Genomic DNA, 9,589 nt, shown 5'->3' with positions numbered 1-9,589 from the left:
CTAGTTGTTTTTATTTTTGTGTTTGGTGTATAGATTAGGGTGTATAGATTTCTGAATGACTTTTAGAACAGTATTTCCAGTCTTTAGGTTGAAACCCTTTGGTGAGTCATAAAAGCAATTGAGTAAGTTGTAAAACGTTTTCTTGTTTTAAAAATGAAATGATAGAAAATATCAAGTTTATCACAGTATTGTTCTGGGACGCATATTTTTCAGTTGTGTGTGTGTGTGTGTGTGTGTGTGTGTGTGTGTGTGTGTACTGGATTGTAGGTTAAAAAGTATTTTTGACTATAGGTTGGAATAGCAACAATATTTCTAAATAGTTTATACAAGTATTTTAGAGAATCACCTGGAAGTTTCTGATAGTTGCCATAATTGGGTATCCTTTCTGTGAAGAAATAGGTAGTAAATTATTGTTGGACTCAGCACTCAGACTTATAGGTTTCATCACAGTGGTGTTGAATAAGATTATTAGGTTCACTGATTGTGCTCTTACATCTTTGTCTGAATTCATTGTCCACTTTTTAATTTGTTGCTTAAGTAACATATCTTAAAACACTACATCAGTATATTTTCAGGACATTTAAAAATTAAGATATCATTGAACTTCTTCAGTTACATTTTCATGAAATATAAATATTCTATCATTTTTTCTCCTATGTTTTAAATTCCCTTTGCCTGGAATGCTCTGCTTCCAATTGGTAATACAGGCAAGTATTTTGCATAATTCAGAGATCATTTCCAACATCACCCATAGAGAAGGGTTTCCTGAACCACCAAATCTAAAATCTGTCCCCTCAGTTTATTACAAAAATATTGTTTTCTTCTTACTAATATGTATCACTCCCTAAATTATCTTGTTTAATAAAATATTGGTTTTCTTATTTATTTTCCTAGCCATTCACTCTGAAACCCACCTACCCGTCTCTCCAGAATATAAGCACCACAAAAGCAAGGTCATTGTCTGTGTGTCCGCTGCATGCCTTAGGAGAGTGTCTGACACAGGTGTTCCTCAATGCTTATTGAGTAGGTGACTGATTTCGTTTCAGAAATGATGACAAAAATTTGCCTATTGCTTTATAAAAACTTTCTAAATGTGGAAATGAAGATAGCTACAGTGATATAACATTTATAATGACATCTTTTTGACCTGGCTTTGCCCTCACCAGGCCTTATCTATTTATTTTATATTTACTCTGAGTAGGAGTGTTCAGATTCCAAACCTTGAATGGCTTAGGAAATAATCAAGGGTGGGAAAAAGAGCTCATTATCAATCCTGACCAGCAATGGCATTTAAAACTATAATATACTATATACTGCATATACTATATAATATACTATATACTATAAATACAACAACAACAACTATCATGAAGGCAATTGAAATGCTTGGACTTGGTAAGTAAGGTGGATGCTTTGGTATATTACTGTCTCTCCATCTTCTATTTTAGGGTCAGTACAGGCCCTCAGTGTATTAAAATTATTAATATACTACTGAGAGATTTTTTTCAGTAAGCAAATTAATAAAACCAGATGATTACTACCTCTCTTATGCACTGGGGAAATGATATATCTGCTTAAATGCACTTATTTGCGTGGAAAATAGGTAAATTTGAAGTATGCTGAAAATAAATAGAACAAAGCCCTTACATTAAGAAGCAGCTGCCTCTATGTTAATGGTTAAATACTTTAAGAATAATATTACTTGGGGAAAATTTTGACTCTATGAATAATTGAATTGAGTCGTAAAACTTAAGATATTGATGGGGGTGAGAGGATGGGGGACAGGAGAAATGAGTGATAGGCATTGAGGAAGGCACTTGGCATGAGCACTGGGTGTTGTATATAAGTGATGAATCATGAGATTCTACTCTTGGAGTCAAGAGCACGCTGTATACACTGTGTGTTAGCTAATTTAATAATTATATTATTAAACTGATAAGAACAGATACTACACTTGATCTTAGCCACAGAAGAAACCTAATCGAGGACCAGGGGGAGGGGAAGAGGGAAAGAGAGTTGGGGAGAGAGAGGGATGCAAACTTGAGAGACTATTGAATACTGAAAATGAACTGAGGGTTGAAGGGGAAGGGGGAGGGGGGAAAGAGGTGGTGGTGATGGAGGAGGGCACTTGTGGGGAAGAGCACTGGGTGTTGTATGGAAAACAATTTGACAATAAACTATTTAAAAAAATAATAGTGATAGAGATACACATTGGCTATGATGTAGCTCTCTTACCTAAGCTATTATTCTGATTATGGAGCCACTAGTTGAAGTAGACTATAGTTATTTGGCAGAAAGGTCCTATAATAAATACATTACATCCGTATTAATACCATGGAGCATTTAGTAACTTTCAAGTTGAAATTCAGTTTATTTATATACATCCTTTTCCAGATTCTCATTAAATGCCACCTCTATTTGTTATATTTTAACAGATGTATAAAACACCAAAGAGGAAATATGTCAAATCAAATTGTTTATTATTTGATCTTCAGAGATGATCAAGAGGAGCAAATGTCCAATGTTTAAATTCTAGGACCTAAAATAAATATTTCAGAAGACTCTAATCTTTTGTTGATTGCTAAAATACACCACACAATCTTACTTCCTCACTACTTCATTTGCTGTAAAGAAAGAATTTCTTGAAAAGAATTGCTTTGTCTGAGAGAGATGGAAGATGGAAGGTCTACTGAAATAGGCAGTGCGTGTGTATGTATGTGTGTGCACATGTGTGTGTCTATGTATATGTATATATTGCTCACTTTGGCTGCACATATAATAGAACTGGAATGATACGGAGAAGATTAGCATGACCCTTCATAAGGATGACACACAAATTTGTGAACTGTTCCATATTTTTGCTATAATTGCAAGTTAAGCTAGTAAGTTCTAAGTTTTTATCACAAGAAAAATATTTTTTGTAACTATATGAGATAATGATGTTAAGTAAATTTGTAATTATTTCATAATATATGTAAATCAAATCATTATGCTGTGTCTCTTAAACATATGCAGTGCTGTATGTCAATTATATCTCTATGAATCTGGAAAGACTGATTATGTCACAGAGGCACAAACTGAAAGGTAAGGATAATAATAATAAGAGCAACAAAATAATGTCTGTCTATTCTATTGAATACTGAGTTGGTGCAGGTTCTGACCCCGGTATTTTTTCACAAAAGCCTTAGAAAGTAGTTATACCTGTTATACTTCTTCCCAATGTACAGACATAGAAACTGATAATATTTACTGTTTTAATGTTTTATTTTTACTTTTGAGAGAGGGGGGTTTGGGGGGAGGGGCAGAGAGAGAGAGGGAGACACAGAATCCGAAACCAGCTCCAGGCTCTAAGTTGTCAGCCCAGAGCCCGATACGGGGTGTGAACTCGGGAATGGCAAGATCCTGACCTGAACTGAATGAAGTCCAACACTCAACTGAATGAGCCACGCAGGTGGCCCAATGTTTTCTTAATTAAACACTTACACTAGAAGTGCTTAAATATCAGTGAAAGAACTTTGTATCCAAATTATGACTTGTTAATACAATGTTTCAGGGGATGATATGCTCCATTACTATCGCAAAATACTACTTTGGTTAAAAGAGGATGGTTGATTGATTGATTGACTAATTATGACAACACTATTTACCCTCACTTTCAAATCGAGTAAGAATTGTCCAGCTGCTACAGGTTTAAAAAATTTTTTTTAATGTTTTATTTATTTTTGATATAGAGAGACAGAACATGAGAGGGGGAGGGGAAGAGAGAGAAGGACACACAGAACCGGAAGCAGCTCCAGGCTCTGAGCTGGCTGTCAGCGCAGAGCCTGATGCGGGGCTCAAACCCACGATCGTGAGATCTGACCTGAGCCAAAGTCGGACGCTTAACAGATTGAGTCACCCAGGCGTCCCCAAACTGCTACGGGTTTGAAAACATTTGTAAGTAAGAAAGAATGCCCTTGAAAAATGCAGTGTTTTACTCTGTCAAAATGTAACAAAAATTTAAAAAGTGACTACTACTAAAGCACAATTAAACATTTTTAAAGGCATGGATTTTGGGGTTTTTAACTTCATCGTGTACATTTTGAGTTCCTTCAAATGGAAGAGAGTGAGGACTCAAAGGGACCCTGGAAGGATGTCTATGGTCAAATTCATTGTCCAAAAGATACTCAACAACTGGTATTTTATTTTTCTCACAAGGGTCACACACTACAAATTTAAAGCTATTTGGCCACTGTCATATTACTCTTGACCTACACTCCATTCTCATCATGAACAAAACAGTGACTGGGGACAAGTAGAAGATTTCCAGTTCTTAATTGAAAATCAGGAATTAAGAGAAACTTGGTGATATAAGATTTGAGGTAGATTAGTTTGAAACCAATGACTTCTTGGCACTCTCCTTTTCTGAAAAATAAATAAAAACTTTAAAAGAAAAGAAAATGTTATGGAGAGTAGCCACATTTTCAAGCTAGCCCACAAAAGTATCCTTAAACCCCAAATTCTTGAGCTGTCTTTCTACCCTTCAGGATATTTACATTGGAATTAAACTACATAATCTTTGAGAGTTACCTAAGCACTATTTATACAATCTGCTAATAGAAAATTATGTTCTAAAAATAGATAATAAATCAATCTATCTAAAAATATTTTGTTGCTAAAACTAAAATTGATAAAATGAATAAAAATTATTGGGAAAGGACAAATATACATAGTTTGTTTAATTCTATTTTCATAAATTGTTGTTTAGGCTGTCTGAAGAAACTCTAAAATATCACAAAAATTAATGTGTATTTATACATGTATGTGTACATACACATGTATTCATACCCAAATCTCTGAAGGTAAAGCCCACAGTATATACCACATTTTTAAATGGATCTCATATTTAAGAAGCATTAAAGATCAAGGGCATAGAACTCAATTTTAGTAAGTTAGGTTTTTTTTCTTTTAACTACTACAGTCTATTACACCAGTCTGTAAATAGTAACAAATATTTGATAGTTGACACAATCAAACTTATACTAAATTATACTAAAGTGGTTAACAGAGAACATTCTGGAGTCTGCTAAGTTTTGAATCTCAGTCTGCCACAGGTGACCACAGACAAATACTAATTTTTAATTATCTCCTACTAATTTTTTTAAATTGGGAAATTTATAGTGCTTATTGTTCAGGTTTATTGTGAAGAATAAGGAGAAAACTCAAGTAATACATCTAGAATATTGTTTAGTTCAGAATGAATGTTCATAAATGAGTTTTTATTATAATACTTAATTTTTCTGGGAGGAAGCACATATACAGTTAAAAATATATGTATTGTGTGTTTGTTTATTTTGAAATTGACCTGGATTGTATATTTGCCCCAGATACCAAAACATATATAAAATTTATTATGTTTTACATCACCCTTAAATGACAAAACAGTATATGTTTTAAGTATAAATATATATATATATATTTTTAGTACCATCTACCTGGAGATGGTGTCAAACACCGCAAGTAAAGGGCTCGGTCTCACAAGACTGTGCCCCCCTTAACTTCAGATGTCAGTCATTAGGAGTAGCCCCCAGGTTATTCACCACTTCTGATTTGGCTATAAACCAGAAGTTCTTGTGACCCCTTTCTCAATTTCAATTGAGTTGTTAGGCCCACAGAACTCAGGAAAATACTTACTTACGTTAACCAGTTTAGTAAAGGGTATATGTAATAAAGGACAGAGATGAAGAGACACGGAGGGTGAGGTCCCGAGCGTCCTGTGGAGTGTGGGCGTGCCGCTCTCTCAGTGCAGATGTGTTGGCTGGCCAAGAAGCCGTTTGAACTCATCTTACGGGGATTTTATGGAGGCTTTTTCACATAGGCATCGTCACTTTTTTGCTCATTTCCAGCTCCTTTCCCCTCTGGAGACGGGGGAGTGGGGCTGAAAATTCAGTTTCCAATCATGCCTTGATCTTTCTGATGACTGGTCCCCCTTGAGGAGCCATGCAAGAGCCCGCACAAAGTTGTCTTAATAGACGACAAATACGCCTACAGTGCTCTTCTCACTGAGGAAATTACAAATGTTTTAGGAGCTCTGTACCAGGGAGTGGAGACAGAGACTAATAAATATAGTTTCTGTGATGTCACCATAAAAAAGTATAAAGCAAGTGCACTAATTTCAAAAGTTTGGTTACCCTGGGGTGCCTGGGCGGCTCAGTCAACTAAACATCCAATTAGGCTCAGGTCATGGTCTCGGGGTTCCTGAGTTCAAGCCCCGTAATGGGCTCTGTGTTGAAAGCTTGGAGCCTGGAGCCTACTTCGGATTCTGTGTCTCCTGCTGTCCTCTCTCCGCCCCTTCCCTACGCTCTGCTTCTTTCTCTCTCAAAATAAATAAACACCAAAACTTTGGTTACTTTGAAAAAAAAAACGGTTGGAGAATATATAAAGAAGAAAGGGAGAGAGGAGTGAGCAAATACAATGAGATAGCTACATGAATGAATGATTGTATGTTATTTTCTATACGTTCGAACTATATTTATAAAATATAAACTATGTACAAATGTGTATATTCTAGAAACTTTAATAAATCTGGGCAACATTGGTAACTTTTTATTCAGTTATTACTGGTTGAGAACTACAAGTTACGACATTATTCCAAAAGACCTTTCTTATTATTACTTCTATTACTTTTAAATATATATTAAATATATTGTTCACAATATATAATGACTATATTGGGTAAAAGCAAAATAAGATAAACTCATTCTTTTAGTAAAATAAAATATTTAGAAATTGATAAAATACAAGTATATGTTATCAGAAGATATATTTTCACCTTATTGATTTCCCAGTTTGATATATAAAGAGATTTACATTGAACTAAATCACTAATTGTTTAGTTTAAATAGGTCTTTGTAATACCTTGGGATATTTAATTCATTACAAGGATTGCTTTTCTGGTTAGGTTTTAGTTACAGTTAGAATTTCGAAAGATCTGAAGATATATACATTTGTATACAATATAGACAGTTACATAATGTTGTTTGGTAATTTCTATGATGGGTAAAATATTTAGATAATTATTTAATACCTACTATGTGCCAAGATCTGGGATGGACTCTGAAAAGATAACATTATAAATTAATTACCTTGAGGATGATTTATAATCAAATAACTACAAAATTTTGAATTATAAATTATGTTACTATATCTGCGCAAAAATGTTATAGAAGAAGGAAAGAAAAAGGTGTGAAAACTTACAAATTGTGATTCATGTGAGTTTCTTTCTCAAAAGTAAAGCTTTTACATTCCATCTTGGATATCTCTCATGTGATCATCTATGCAGGGGCAGGCTGGTGTGGCAGGGAGGTGAAATGGCTGCTATTTACACACAATAACTAATGAGAAGGAGTCTGTTGGAATTGTGCCAACTGATGGCTCTTTGCAGAGGTAGTGATTTGTCTAAATGAAAATTGTTTTCTTGATTAATGAGATAACAAATATAGAAGTTTGTGAGCTTAGATTATCTGTTAGAAGGGCAAAATTTCATAGAATAAGCATGCTTTTGGAATAAAAAAACACACATTTTATTTTCTAGCTGACACTTTTACTCTTATTGGCTGTCAACAAAATGGAACAAAATTGCTGATACATGTATCCTTTCATTCCTAATCCCCAGTTTCTTAGTGATACCCCTCTTCACACACAGAACTATTCACACGTCAGAGGACATATGACTGAAAATGAAGGCCCATGTATTGCAATAGTTAGTGGTAACTAATAGAAGAGTGTGAGTAAAAGCTAAGCTTGTAACATGTTCCGTGGAAAAAATGTCTTCCTTAAATAACAAGATAGTCAATATGTAAATATCTGGCTTCTTGTAAGATTCAGACTATATACTCCAATGTTTAATAATTTAAGTATAGGTGTAAACCATATATAACATGGAATTAATAGTAGAAAGCAATAAATGATTAATAAAAAATATAAGTGAGATAAATGAGTAGAATGTACATTACCCAGTACCTTTGCTACTCTTACATGGTAAAGTGTTTTGAATTGATTAATTAGTTTGGGATTGGAGTGAAAGAGGTAACTCCAGCCAGGATTTGAAAGATTGTCACAATTTTGTTAAGTGGAGGAGACATGGTGGTTATTTTATTCATTAATTCAATAATTCATTCATTTAGTCAATCAGTATGTAAAAAAATTTTTGAGCATCTAAGATGGACATCTAAGTAGCAAAATGAGCTTGTCCCTGGATAGACAGGTGTAAAGCAATTAGAAATGATTTCTGAACACATGGAACCACAAATTTCATGATAAGTATTATGAAATAAATGTGCTATAATATTAAACAGATAACTTTTAATTTAGAATTCTGAGTCACTCAGAAAGCTTGTTTGTGAAATAAATATTTAAGGCTAGAAAAATGAATGGAATGCAGAGACCAATCTGTTCTCTGAAAATCAATTTTAGGAGCTCTTTCTGGGGTGCCTGACAATGGTCTGCCTTCCAGTGACCAAATCCAATGTCCCTCAGAGAAGCCCTTTTTGGGGCGCCTGGGTGGCTCAGGCGGTTAAGCATCCAACTCTTGGTTTCAGCTCAGGTCATGATCTCACAGTTTGTGGGTTTGAGCCTCACTTCGGACTCCATGCTGACAGTGAGGAGCCTGCTTGGGATTCTCTCTCACCCTCTCTTCTGCCCCTCTGTCACTTGCTCTGTCTCTCTCTCAAAGATAAATAAATAAACTTTAAAAAAATGGCGGGGGGAGGAAGAAAGGCCCTGTTTGTCGGTATGGATGAACTTCACTTCTCATGGAATGTCATACAGCCTGGTCACCCGGAAAGCACAGGAACAGAGGCAGGGACAGATTGTCTTTCAAGTGAGCCTTCAGTTTCTTGGGCCCTCCATATCACTGCGTTAGCCAGGCAGTGTTCTCACACATGATTTTGCACATCTGAACTTCTCTTTTCATTGATGCAAATAGGCCTTCATATCACCTTGAGAAACAGATTCCACTCTGCTGTTGCTCTTCCCTCTCATACATTCTCAAGTGCACACACACACACACACACACACACAAATCAATACATTTAAGACAGAAAACAATCTCATCCTCTTTTAGAAGTTTCCATATAACCACTCTTAGGAATATTTCCTTCTAATGGGAGGATGTACTAAATGATCATGTAAATCGCATCAGAAATTTACAATAATAGTTTGATAAAGTCTGGTAGAGAAAACCCCTGTGGCATTCAAGATGATAAAAGCAGATGTGATATTACGTATGTCATTCAGTAGGAAACTCAGACACTGAGTATGAGTATGAGAAACATTTCCAGACACCTTAGGTCTTTGCTCATTCAAATGTGATGCATTTCCTAAGTAATCTAGGCAGGAGTGATCTAACCTAAGAATTTTCTTCTATTATATAATTAGTATCAGCAACCACAAAATTACGTTGGGTTCTCCATTCTATCACAGTTTTTAATTTTTGAAAGACAGAAAATGTGCAATGGGCTAACCTTTACTTCCCTGGATACAAAAATATACAATTATGGGCAGTAAAAATGCTGCTGAAGGATGTCATCAGCATGGTATAAATTTGAAG

At 35.0% G+C, this 9,589-nt stretch overlaps 1 non-coding gene across 1 annotated transcript; it reads left to right on the top strand.

The window, feature by feature from the left end:
- The first annotated feature begins 2,756 nt into the window (after positions 1 to 2,756).
- LOC115279605 lies at positions 2,757 to 2,860 on the top strand. Its single transcript, XR_003903535.1, has one exon. It is a non-coding gene; the product is annotated as a U6 spliceosomal RNA (small nuclear RNA).
- The last annotated feature ends 6,729 nt before the right edge of the window (positions 2,861 to 9,589 follow it).

The sequence above is a fragment of the Suricata suricatta genome, chromosome 15, assembly GCF_006229205.1.
Source record: "Suricata suricatta isolate VVHF042 chromosome 15, meerkat_22Aug2017_6uvM2_HiC, whole genome shotgun sequence".
In the NCBI taxonomy this organism is placed as follows: domain Eukaryota; kingdom Metazoa; phylum Chordata; class Mammalia; order Carnivora; family Herpestidae; genus Suricata; species Suricata suricatta.
Note: the sequence above shows the minus strand (reverse complement) of the source record. Positions and strands in the feature narration are given on the sequence as shown.